We start from the raw sequence: 13,915 nt of genomic DNA, 5'->3' as shown, positions 1-13,915 counted from the left end.
GGGTTACGAATGATGAAATCAGGCGAGAGTGTAAATCTGAGTCAAGTATAATTGATCAGATTAAGAAAGGGTCTCTGAGATGGTTTGGTCACGTAGAACGAATGGACGACGAAAGAATGGCAAAACAAGTATATATGGCGAAAATGGAAAGCAACGTGAGACGAGGACGACCAAGGAAGACGTGGCATGATCAGATAAACCAAAATCTTAAGTCTGGTCATGTCAAAAGCAGACAGAACCGAAGGGCATGTACGAAAATATGTATGAATGTGGAAGAAGCTAGGAATATATGCCAGGATAGACGTGTGTGGCGGTATATTCTCTGTGCCTACCCCTACGGAGAAATGGCGTGATGGTAGTAGTAGTCTTCTTTTAGACAATCTTCGAAGGTTAGAAATAAGTAACCATTAACCAAAAACTCCCCATAATAAATAATCAATTAATAAAATGTTCCCGTTATGATTCATATTATCCTCTTACGATATTTTATTATATAAATAGCAACGCGAGCAATTCTAAGTTAGTTCAAGTCCCGATGATGAGGAAGTAACCTTGAAACCAGTCGACGTATAACTCAAAAGTTAAAGCGGTCAAATAAATGTATAAATAAATAAGTTAAATGTCATACCACAAAGTGAAAAATGTTTTTGATCTAAAAAAAAAAAAAAACAGCGTGTTTCTGGTACTACAACTTGTTTCATATAATCTTTGCCTGATACCATAGATTATATTTTATTATTATAGAACAACCTGATACTAGGCAATTATGTTTGATACACGGGGTGTTTTGACGTTCCAGATTTTCGATTTGATGGGTATGTCAACGAACAGAACTGTCGAATTGAGAGGACAGAAAACCCTCGAGTGATCTATCAGCAGCCCATGCACCCACCGCGCGTGACGTGTGGTGCGGGGAGAAGTTATCTGGTCACCGAGATCGTGTGCTCTGACACCTCTGGACTTTTTTCTTTTGTGGATTTCTGAAGGGAAAAGTGTATGCAAATAATCCGCAGACAATTCCGGAGCTCAAAACGGAAATTCGACGAGTTATTGACGAAATTCATCCACAATTATGTTAAAATGAGATTGAAATTTCCGTGGAAAGGGTGAACGTTTGTCAACAAAGCCAAGAGGGGCATTTGTCGGATGTTGTATTCCACACGTAACCTCCGTGTCCATATTTTACATTTAAAAAAACACCCTCAAAATTCAACTGCAGTATGTATTATGTTTTATTATAAATAAAAAAATTCAAGTAGGTTTTGAGACAACCTTTATTAATCACTTTAACTGTTCATATTTTTCTATATTTTGTTCTTAAGACATGGATATAAATATATTTCTTGTAAAATTATAATTTAAAGTGTAAATAAACGTAGTATATAAAAGCTCTATGGGCGTAAACAAAATAAGTACAATGCAAAAATCATCCATAAATATAATCCAGTGAATTCTTAATGCACAGATAAATCAATTGGATATTCTCAAAATGGCTTTCTTATGCCGTATTTAGAGACAAAACTTAAGGCGAGGAAAGTATGGTCTAATCTCATATGCAGAGATTAACTTGAATGTGAGGAATGTGTTCCTCATCTCAAGTTTTGTCTCGGGCATTAACTCAAATATTTTGAGCAATATGCAGTATATAATCCGTATTATCCTCCTCTTGATCTTTAAATCGCCTCTTTTGATACATCTACCGAATAAAATAAGCATATTATTTTACACTCCAGTACTCGGCTCTCAATATTTATTATTTGTATTGTGTTTATTAAGATTTTATTTTGACATTAGCTGTCCGCTCGCTGGGCGTGTCTGAAGGTATCACGATCAGGTGTAATTCTATACCTACTATATATAATAGTACCACCAGCAAAACACATATCTCGTTGATTGATCACGGAAACAGAATGTGCTGCGGTGCAATTTGGATCAATTACATTTGGACGTGGAATTAGATCAGCTCCTTGTCCGCATCCACATTTCTTAAAAATATATCGTTGATAAAATGTCGTACCTACATCTTATTTACTGATTTTTAATATTATATGACCTACTTGCAATTTTTTTTTAAACCACCACCTTAATGCGAGCTGAGCCATGTTATATGGAAACTCAATAAAGCTGACTAGAGTGTACAGCAAATTAATCCAAAAAAGTTTTTAAATGCGTGTACTTAAGTTTATCTTAATATCTCTCTTGGCACAGTCTAATAAATCGTAATTAAATAAAGGAGGGTATTAAAAGTAAACTTAGAAATCTCCATTGAAGGAATTACCGAGTTATTTGCGAAAAACTTTGGAATTGGAGAATGCAAAGTTTGCGGTGTCATATAGTATAATTGAAATCTGTTTTTATAAAATTTAGAGACGGTTTTGAAATACGCTATTATTTAGGTAGATAGGGTTTTATATGGAGTTTATTTTGATATCAATAACTAATTTTCCGTTTTTGGTGGATATTTATAAGTTTGCTTCTAAAACCCTCAAATGTCCCATTTTAACGACCTATAGATTCGTCAAATTCGGGTATAATGAATTAGGTAGGTATAAATTATTATTTTTTCCTTACATATAATCGCTGAGTTTCCAAATCAAACTCACTTATTCGTTTTCAACGAAAACTTTTCAGACTCAATTATCTCCTATGTATCAGATTAGTTTGGAACCTATTTTTTTGTAACACCAACTAAAAAAAGACATTATTTGTTTTTATTTTCAGTGATCAGAAAAGCGTGCCAGCTTTGCTATCAATTTTACGTTGATTTAGTTCTCATTCTGAAAAAAATAGTTCTAAGAATCTTATGAAATTATGAAACAATTAAAATATATTTATATTACGTAGAATGATAAGTAATATGATAATAAAATATATATAAAACAAATGAGTTGATTTTTGAGTGATTTTTTAAATGAATATTCTTATAAATTTAATGCATTATTCATACAAACAATTTGATAGGCTTAAGTTCGCGATCCTTTTTGATATCTGCAAAAATGCAGCATTATGAAGGTGTATGTTTACGGTTAAGGTACATAAAAATTCAAATGAAAGGACAGATTCAAGTTTATCAAAAGGTTCCGTATTGTACTTGGTAACATAATAACATTAGCAGTGCTTAACATAATTAAAATTGTATTCCCGGTTGTCAATATAATATAATTCGCATTAGTCTCCGGTAAAAATATATATGAAATAAAGAATGGTAAAATGTCTACAAAGAGGTTGTGGTATTTGCCAACGCGGGATTACGATTAAGACTTTACAATATATGTTTTTATTCGGGGCCCTGTTTTGCCTATTCAAAATACAGTTCTGTGGGTTTTGGGAATCGAGTACTAAAGAAAGTAGCGTTGAATGCCAACAAGTGGTCTAGTACTGAAGTATTGTACACAGCAGCTCATGACGTCACTTCCCGGCCCGCGGCTATTGGAAACTCTAGTAGATAAATAAATATATTATACCACTTTGTGGCTACTGCAAAAAACTGGTAAACTGATGGTTTTTGTTTAAAAATGAACTTGTCACTTTCTACGGAACGACGAATAACTGTTGATGCATCATGCTATCACCACAGTAGAAACATCGAAATGAAAACCGACTGAAATTATCAATTTACCACATCCGCCATTTTCTTTTTTTGTTGTTTTTTTGTTTGTTTTACAACATTGCTTTCAAATAACAAGCTCGTCACGCAGTTTATGATGAACAACTAACACTGATTTTAATTGTCTGACATTAAATTTTCATTAGTGTATATTTTTTAATTTACATTATTATCATCTTGTCATAGTAATTATAACTCCGCTGAAAAAATTATCCAAAAAGCTTTTTTTTACTATCGCGTCCCTAATTACGGTTGGAAGGCTGTTTTTTACGTCGATTGATTCAATCACAATTATTTTTAAATTAATGCATATTATACCAACGATGAAAACAATATGGAAAACTCAACCTTCGATTTGATTTTGAGAGCGTAAAGTGAATCACTTTAAAACGAATTAAACGCGGTTGCCACTTTTTATTCATTTGCTTGTTCCGAGAGAAACCATATGTTTCAGCGATTAATCCAATTAAATTAATCTACCATTTTAGACGACGGAGATCACCAAACTACACAATACGATACATAACAAGCAACTGCCAAACCGTGGGATGTTGTGTTCCGTAATTTCGTCCTCACATGGAGAATATAATATACGTCGTACGCCTTAAATTCCTTTTAATCAACGACACATTTATATTACGATCCGAAAATCATAATTACTTCTGTTAATTAGAATTTCTTACCCGAGAAATCTGGAAAAAGAGCGCATTAAATATTCCGAATATCCGTTTTCAAAAAAACATATTTCGATTTTCGTATTTTTTTCACAGGTACTAATTTTCTTCCCGCACTTTTTTTGAAACTAAACTAGTTCGCTGTCACTTTTTCTTCGGCCGGGATTTGAACTCGCGCCCACTTTTAGCAGTATACTCGCCCGACCAGCGACAAATGTATGTTGTCTGTCCGCCAGCCGACTCGCAACGTGAGACTTGTGAGGCAGTGGATTTGCGCCTGCGTTAGTACGGTCCGACAGCGCTGCATTGTGTCTGTGTGTTTGTGGGAGTAGTAATTTCCGTTGATCTATGGTCTTATGAAACTGGTCGAGGCATAATATGTTCTCTCTTTGCCCACAGATGCCGCCCGTTGCTAGAAATTTCAGTGTAATCCCGAATGATCTAAATTATAATTATTCTATATTCTGTGTATGTATATGTATGTATATGTATGTATGTGTATGTATAGGTAACTACGTTGACACTTGACACTGCAATCGTAGCTTATCACCGACTGTTTGTAATAAATAAATAATTTTCAAAACTCATTTATTCGTCGTAGGTGCTTCAAGTTTTACTCACATGGGTGGTTACTTTGTTCCCATTTAAATATGAAACGTTAGATCTCAATATTTAAATCAACCCTCGATTTGAGCCTAGTAAATTTTATTTTTAAGACAAAAAGAAGGCAATTTTTTGACCTTGTAAGGGCATTTTCAAACGAATGTTTCTTTTCTGATATTCGTTTTCAAATGCCTTAACAAGGCGGAAAAATTAATGGATTTTTTGTTTAAAAAAATAACATTATTTTACTAAAATAATTTTTCGATTCAAATATTAAGATTATAATATCGTCGGGTTTCTGACAAAATTTGGTAACTACAGATTTCCGAAAAATGAGATATCTTCCATAAGTCAAATAATCTTTATTTTAAAAGTAAATAAAAATATTTCGTATTTTATAAACACAATAAAATAATATTTTGTCATATTCGTCTTGCAGTTTTTTTTATTATTGATTTGGGGTGAGCTTTTAACTTTAATGGTGCAATACCTGACTACTAGTAAATGTAGTTACTAACTTGTGCCAGAAACCCGACCATATGGAGATCTACAAAATAAACGCCAACTCAAAAAATAATCACGAAGTGTGTAAAGTGCCCACTTAAACCAGCCGATGACAGTTCATAAGCCCTGTAAATACCCAGACATCAGCATTCCCTTCTCAAAAATGTTTTCCCTCCCTGTTGCAATAAATTTATATTTAAATTAGTAATGTTATAACTTCAAAAAATAGTTTCTTCTGTATCCTTATTAAAATCGTGATTTGAATTTATGTGATGATTGGCAAACTCTGAAAAATTAATATTATTTAAACATCTCAATCTTTAATGCGAATATTAAAGCTACGCGACGTTCTCCCAATATACCTTGATGGACATGTATTGCATTGTAATCGGTACACCCCTGAGTTGTTCAATACATCATTTTTGTCTTTACAATTTATTAGTAATTTTCCAATATTAATTTTAATATAATAGGCAGGTTTTATATTTTTTGGCTTGAATATTTACTAACATTAATTAAAATGTTTGACCACAAAGTTAATGCTTTGAATATAAATAATTATACTTTTCCGTTGTTCGTATACCAAATAAATAAATAAAATTTATATCAATTGTATATAATTTATATTCAATCTGCTGTAAAATTCGCAAAATGTTGTTTAAGATTAAAGACTGTCATCGATATTATGTACTGGTTAACAGTGGCGAACGTTGATTTTATTTACAGGTAAGCTATAAAAAAATATTATTTATTTGTATACTAGAAATTGCTATTTTTTCTGTGGTTCTGTGTGATACAACAACTCTACTTTATAAAAAATAGCACAATTAATTCCATGAGTATTAGATATTCTCATTACGATTGAAATGTCAACTTGCTGATTTGTTCTAGAAATGAATAATGCCAAAAACGGCCGCGTCGAGCGCCACATGTGTTGCGACTCATATGTCAAAAGTATCATCTCAAAGAAAAATAGTCATGAAATAATGATTGAAATTCAGTTTTCCAAATCAAGAATCTTCAAAGAATTTGTGTAATCTGCAAGTTAACTCTAGGAGAAAAATCCCACCACTGGGTTTAAGATGTTCAAAATATAGTTCACTTATTTGTATGAAGAAATAAGCTGGAGTAATCGGCTAGTTCCTTGGCTCATAGCTGGCGCTGGGCGCGCATTTTGGAGAAAAATACAAATGTTAATTTTTATTTCTGTAAATAAAGTTACAGTAAAACATTATTATGAATAGTCAAATATAATGGTAAGCTGCGCGTAATCGCTTCTATACACGGTTCGCCCCTGCTGGTTAATTATATTCTGCTTCTGACAGGGTCCCGGTGCCCTTCGTCGACCTCGTAATATTTGTTTAAAAGGATTTTAATTTTGCGTGGTCGGGCAGGTTTTTGATTTAGCAATTTATTTTTTGCCCGTGACTGTTCTGCATCTTTTTGTATGCAATCACAATCCTCCGAAGTGCAGCGTGGGAGAGTGTGAGTGTATAAACTTGAAAAACCCATAAAAGGCGATGTTATTCATTGCATAAGAATATAACAAAGGCATGCGATTTTCGGTATATTTTAGCACCACGACAGGTCAAGAGAACGAATAATAAAATAATACGTAAGTAAGTAAAAAAATCATTTCGTTCAGCAGATTGGATGTAAGTGCAAAGCTTTTTAAACTTTGATGAATATTCAAAATGAAACACTAAAAATTTGTTGTTTACCGATTAACTTTTCCAATTGTAAACATCAGAGATTTAATAGTTGACTCCACATTTATTACATTCTGGAAGATGATCAGATGCTTGGCACACACGATATAATTTGTAAATATTTTGTTTTATAGCCGAATAAGAAAAATATTATAAGAAGCGGATAGTCAAGTGAAACCATTCCTATTCCACGTTGTTTCTGTGTGCAACGTATCTAATTATTGTTCAACCTAAAAGAATTGAATTTTCGGTATAAATTAAAAAAAACGGATATCTTGATAATGGCACCGGTGTAATATTTATTTTTAATTGGATCTTACTTCTAAAACCTGATCAACCTTATCTTCGTGTTTTTACCGTCGTGACAAAATACTTGCAGAATGTTGTGTTTTATGCACTTTCAAATAAGAATAGTTTTTTTTTTCTATTTTTGATTTATTTATCTATATGAATAACTGAATAATGTACGTAAAACAAACAAAAATCTTTAATTGTTTACGAAAATCCACTTTGAGTTAAAGCCTAAGACACAAACTAGCAAGCCATTTCCAGTTTTATATTAGCATTTTTTTTAAAATTCAAATCGACCTGCGTCCAGCTCAAAGTATCTCTGCAAGCTGACAAATAAGTTTTTGTATTGTTAGAATTATTTCGGTGCTTTGCTGCCGACCGTGTGGCTTAATTCCAATATAAATTCGTGTGGAGACAGGCGACTAGCGTTTCGAAATATTCCCAAAGTTTGATTGAATCACGGTAAAAATTTAATTACTTTGATGTCGTTGTTTTTAATGTATTTTAAGTATTACCTTTTTTGCCTGGGATTATGACAATATGTTTTAACAAAATGACAGAAAAAGCTTTTACGTAAGTTTCTGCATTTATTTCTCATGGGATTTCAAGAATTTGGCCTTACAATTAATTATATATATATTTATATAATTATCCGTATATAATTAACAGTTCAGTAGTATTGCTTCTGTTGAAATGATACGAAGTGATGTTTCTAATAATATAAATGATTTATTTAACTTTTTGTACATAATGTTAATTGTACATTGGCGGGCTTATTGCCAAATGGCAATTTCTTCCAACCAACCAATAAAATAAAAGTTTTATTTTTATAATTCAAGTTACAGAACATATTCAATAGAAAAAAAAAGATTAAAAAAAGTTAAAAATATATAAAAATAGAAATAAACGTATTTGTTTATAAATTACCTTAAATCAAAACTATTACTCAAGGGGAAAGGGAAAAAAGCGGAAAGAGGAAAAAGGAAAGGAGGAGAGATTAAGGAAGAGAAAGGAGATGTTTCTTCAGACGTGATTTAAACAGAGATAATGTAGTGACATCTTTGATGGTGGATGGGAGATGATTCCACAGTCGAGCCGCATGGACACTATATGAGTTAGAGAAGAAAGAGGAATTGTGTATGGGTATTAAGAGAGTGCCTTGAGAATGAGAACGAAGAGGTAAACCATGAACTGATAAGCGCTGAAATTTATAAATGACCCTCAAATATTACATTGATTGGCTTAAGGTACCTTATATTTATTGTGCGGTTTGATAAATTAGGAGGGATGCAGTTATATAGGTAGGTATCCGCGTAATATTTTCGCTGAGCCTAATGTTTAATTTAATAGAAAATTTTAGTGGTAAATAATGTTTAAATCAGTATTTGAATTATCTTTTGAAAATTGACTAAATACGTTTAAAACGAAATCATTTCATCCAAATCTGAAATACCAATTTGCCACATTGTAACATTTTGCGTACCTAATTTCTCAGTGTTTATTACACTATAAAATCAAATTGAAATGGATCGTTATTAAAATGCTCGATTTATCAAAGTCGTTTTACTGAACTGATATAATTTACCGATTTTTCATGGAACATTAAGATCATACCTCGAGCACGTAAAAAATATAGTACCTATCGATACAATCCTAATTTTATGACCCCCGTTGCGCTTTCCATAATAATATTTGTGGAATTGAACGAATTTGGGTATGAACAGATAATTCGTGATTTGCCGATAGTAGGAGATCATTATTTTTGCTGTCACTATAAAATCAAACGGTTTACACGAAACATAGGTACGGTACGCCTTAGGGCTTTTCCGTTTTGGTATACTAGTGTGTTTTTTCCTGTCTAAATGTGACCCACTTTTGATCATGGCTTGCCAATTGACCGTTTGCTCTTGGCAATAATTGTACTTTTGCAATTTGATTTAATATGTTTTTATAATTAAAAAAAAAAGCAATATCAACAGTAATACTGCAATGTACAAACGAAAAAAACATAAAATGAAACCAATAACAGATATCGACAAAAATACATTATACATAAACAAGTCGGTATACAATAAGAATTAGGGTGTATGTGTGTGTGAGAGAGAGGGTGTGTGTATGAGGATATGTATAAGGGTGTGAATGTAAGGGTGATGGCGTATGTATATGTGAATAAGTATCAATTTTGTCTTGAAAAATTAGAGTATAAGAAAGTAAACGTTATAAAATTGCAAAATTAAGACATTGTCAGAATAATTCTTAAATGGAGTAGAGTACGTAAACGAACGTAAACAATGTGAAATATCACCAAAGACTTGAATACTAGCATTAGGTATTTATTTTACAGCTCGTATTTTGAAAGTCATTGTATTACAATCGAAAGGGTCAATTTAATAATAATAAAAATAATCATGGTTTATTAACAAAAATTACAATTTCTTTATCTTATATATACATACTTAGGTAATAGATTTCTCTGGATAATGTCTAGTCTGCCTAACCAGATACAACCTGTTTTAAGGCAGACATTTTTATGCAAAAATAAACAATAACATGACTACCTACTAGTTAATTTATTATAAAGTTATACAATATCCATACCATTTATTATTTTAGAATCTTTTTTTAGTAAGTTTTCTGATTTTTCTCTACCTAAATCCGGTAACCATTTTATTAAAATTTATTCAATTGAATTCGGGTTATGGTTTTGTAATGCTCGGGTAACATATGGAATATTTTGAGGCCCATAAACCTGAAATTTCTTAGCCCGAATTCAGAGTTTGTGGTAGACCCTATGACCCATCCTTTAGTTTGACTTCTGGTAGTGTGGGAGTCTTCTTTTAGGGATTTGGTAGAACAATTTGCTTTTACAAACATATTTATTCTAGATATATATAATTGCCTTATATCTAATACATCGAATGAAAGTTAGAATTAGACTCTAGCGAAGCGCACAAGTGGAGAGTTCCGGGCATAGTTTGGGTGAACGGATGGTACATGGAGTGTATCTATATAATATTATATATAACTTTTTTCAATGCCATGCTTATAAATCTACGTCATCATTCTCTTGCCACGCTTAATAGTGCACAAGACACTGCATCGGTACACCAATCGTAGCGTAACTTAACAATTTTTGTTAAGCATAAGAAGTATGATCATCGTACGCTTTGATTTAATATAATTCAGATACCTTTTTTTTAAATTCCGTGCTTATAAATCTACATCATCATTCTCTTTCCACACCTAATGGTGTATAGAGCACTGCATTGGTACACCAATCGTAGCGTTTCTTAACCATTTTTGTTACGCACAGGAAAGATAATCAGTCTAACGTTTCAGGTGCCAGATCGTGGACTTTAAAATATTTCAGTGTTAAACGACACCCTTTTAAATCAATATTTCATGTCAACCATGTCGGGAAACGAACCCGACACCTCTTGTACGGTCGGCAAACGCGCTGACTTAACGCTAATATAAATCTACAAGGACGAAGTTCAATGTTTTTATTTTATTTGTTAATTGACTACTAAACTAAGACAATTTTTATGTTTCGTATTATCAGCTATGAATTTCTGAAATTACTCCGCGTGTGACGTCTCGAGTTCTCCTCCGCTTCTTCTCGGTCAGTTCTGCCTATTGATCCGTTAACCGGAAATCTTTCAAAACTCTCTTATGATTGGTTGATTCATATGAACTAGTGACGTCGTTCAAAATAGTTCGTTTATATCAAAATATTTTTTCATGCATTTTCAAGAAACTTTGCCGCACAATTTAATGCTCTAATTTTTACGCGCGTAAGAAAACATTAATGAGTCCGATTTCCCGTAGGGCTGATGTTCCTCATTGGCAATCGAGTCCTTTTTGATACCACTACTTTGTAAGTAAACATTAACATTATGTACGCAGCTACAAAAAACAAACATTCTTGCATTATTAATTGTTGGTATTTTTACGAAAACGTTTTTTTAACATTGAAGAAAAGGTTGAGTTAAAAGGTTTCGACAAAATAACAAAAATATATCGCATGTACAAAGATCTTACTACAGGCACAACTCATTTTTGCCTATTTTGACGAAAACGCAACAATAAATTATTTACATTTAAACGTTTTTAGCTGGAAAAACTGGTGCCAACTAGCCCTTAGGACCAGTTGAATAGTTTAAAATTAGACGATTATTGTTTTCGTCAAAATAATTTGTTTTTATCTTATTTTTTGCGCAACCAATTTGATTCATTTTGACGAAAACGCAACAATTATTGGAGAAAGCCCTTTTCATCTAAATTCATTGCCATAGAAAGGGAAAACATTTTTGAGAAGGGAATATGGAAGTCTAGGCATTAACGGGGCTTATGACCTGTCATTGGCTGGTTTAAGCGGCCACTTTACACACCGTGTAGCATTCACCATGCTGCCTATGTTTGAACATCTATATTCCAACAAGTATTTTTAGGCGTTGCCTAGTATTAAGGTGAAATAATTTCGTCAGAATCTCAGCCGCATCAATAAAGGTTTCAGGTCTTGAATTTCACAAAGATCAACAGATGGAAGAATTGAAGGAATTTAGATGTTTTTTTTGTCTTTTTGTGTTAATGTAGTAGTTTTTTTGTTTTTGTAACTTATGTATACCTATTGTAAAATGCAAAGAAAAATTAAAGTAAATAAAAAAAATTAAACATAGTCAATATGGTGAATGTTGCATGGTGTGTAAAGTAGTTGCTTAAACCAGCCAATGACAGGTCATAAACCCTGTAAATACCTGCACTTCTACATTACCTTCTATGAAATATTATTCATTTGTGTTGTAAAATATTAATGCATGCAAAATTACTGAAGTAGACTGTATTCGTGACCTTGGTGTATATTTGGATAAAAAATTGACATATGAAGAACATATAGAGAAGACAGTAAGCAAAACTTACAAAACACTGGGCTTTATAATAAGAGTCTGTAAGCCTTTTAACAATCCACAGACATTAAAAACACTATATTTTGCACATGTACGCAGTATCCTTGAATATTGTTCCACGGTCTGGTCTCCTCAATATTCCAAATATATTTCAAGAATTGAAAGAATTTAAAAAAAAAAATTTGAATCACCTGAGCTGCAGTACATCACAAAATCGATACCTTACCATCTAGAAGAATCATTAATGATACCGTTTTCCTTTACAAAATATGCAATAAACAACTTAGATTGCCCTCAACTGCTTGGAAAAATTAAAACTCGTATCCCTCAACGTACAACTCGGCTGCAACAATTATTTCATGTTGGTATTTCAAGCACGAATAAAAATAAGAATGCATCTTTGCCCAGAATTGTAAATAATTATAACACGTTTTTTGCTGAAATAGATATATATTTTCTCACTTTAAACAAATTTAAAGAAAATGATAGAACCCCAATTAAAAATAATAATTATAATTTAATCTAACTGTACCTACCTAACATTTTTTTTTACACTTTAATATTGTAATTAATTTATCTTGTTTGAAAGAAGAAAGAAGGGAGGACTGATTACTCCGTATTACTCCGAATGGAATCGCCGGCGAACGGATTTTTAAGTCCGAGTAAACAAAAGCTTATTCTTTTTTTTTTTTTTTACTATATCATTATTATTGTAATATTTATTTATTTTTCACGTGTTACGGCTATTTCAATGTAAGCTTTTTTGTTATTTTTTTGACACTGTATTTAGTAATGTATAGAAAACTATAATTGGCCTATAATTTTGGTTTATTTGTAAATATTTTTTTCTGTTGTAATGGCTGTTGTTTTCTTTTAATAAATAAATTAATATCAATGACTCCCGAGGGGGTTGAATCCTGGTCTACAGAAATTGGACAAACTCAAATTATTCTTGATCTAATTTTTCGTTCTTAAATTTAGCTTTTACTTTATAGACGATTAAAGATAACTCTTTTAACGTCTAATTGTAATCGGGGTTCAGGCGATGACAAGCAAAAACCCTACACGGACCTACTTTATCGAGCAAATAATCGTCAGAACAACGTAAGCGACAAATAGTGTATTGAGCAGGAAAATGTTTTTTTTTATTTTTGTTTCATATGTATTTTTTTTAATAATTCGGTAAATAGGATTTAAAATAGTTGGTTACTGCCAATACTTAAATGACAGCCAAATTGTTTAAATACCTTCCGCTTTTAAGAAAGTGGCGGGAACACTGTTTTGCCTATAACTCTGCAGTGGTGCGAGCTAGCGTAACCGCCTGCATTGTCGTCGGTTACGTTGTTTTTAAAAATAATATGTCAATATATACATACATTTTTTTAAAGAGGGGAATGATGCGGAGTAATACATAGAAAACTATAATTGGCCTGTAAGTTTGATTTATTTGTTAGTTATGTATTTTTGTTTGTTAAAATGGCTCTTGTTTTCTTTTAATAAATATCCTTCAATGTGGCAGGTAAATTTTATAGAGCTATGATGTTTTTAACACTTGTGCAAGGGGCAATAAGGAACACTTTTCCTTAAAAAAACGCAATTCGCTAAAAATGTCGCTTACGT

At 32.2% G+C, this 13,915-nt stretch overlaps 2 protein-coding genes across 2 annotated transcripts in view; one reads left to right on the top strand and one right to left on the bottom strand.

Annotated features, from left to right (window-relative positions):
* pain (transient receptor potential cation channel family member painless) overlaps positions 1-4,614 on the bottom strand; it is a 50,930-nt gene extending 46,316 nt beyond the window's left edge. The window contains exon 1 of the mRNA XM_088238563.1: positions 4,291-4,614. The gene's annotated coding sequence lies outside the window, so the exon portion shown is untranslated. The remainder of the gene's footprint in view (positions 1-4,290) is intronic.
* Positions 1-13,915, top strand: part of LOC148273534 (gamma-tubulin complex component 2-like) — a 90,866-nt gene that overhangs the window by 64,315 nt on the left and 12,636 nt on the right. The gene's annotated exons all lie outside the window — the stretch shown is intronic.

Source organism: Micrasema longulum, unplaced genomic scaffold, assembly GCF_059751315.1.
Source record: "Micrasema longulum isolate JH-2025_06_02 unplaced genomic scaffold, ASM5975131v1 h1tg001921l, whole genome shotgun sequence".
Lineage (NCBI taxonomy): Eukaryota > Metazoa > Arthropoda > Insecta > Trichoptera > Brachycentridae > Micrasema > Micrasema longulum.
Note: the sequence above shows the minus strand (reverse complement) of the source record. Positions and strands in the feature narration are given on the sequence as shown.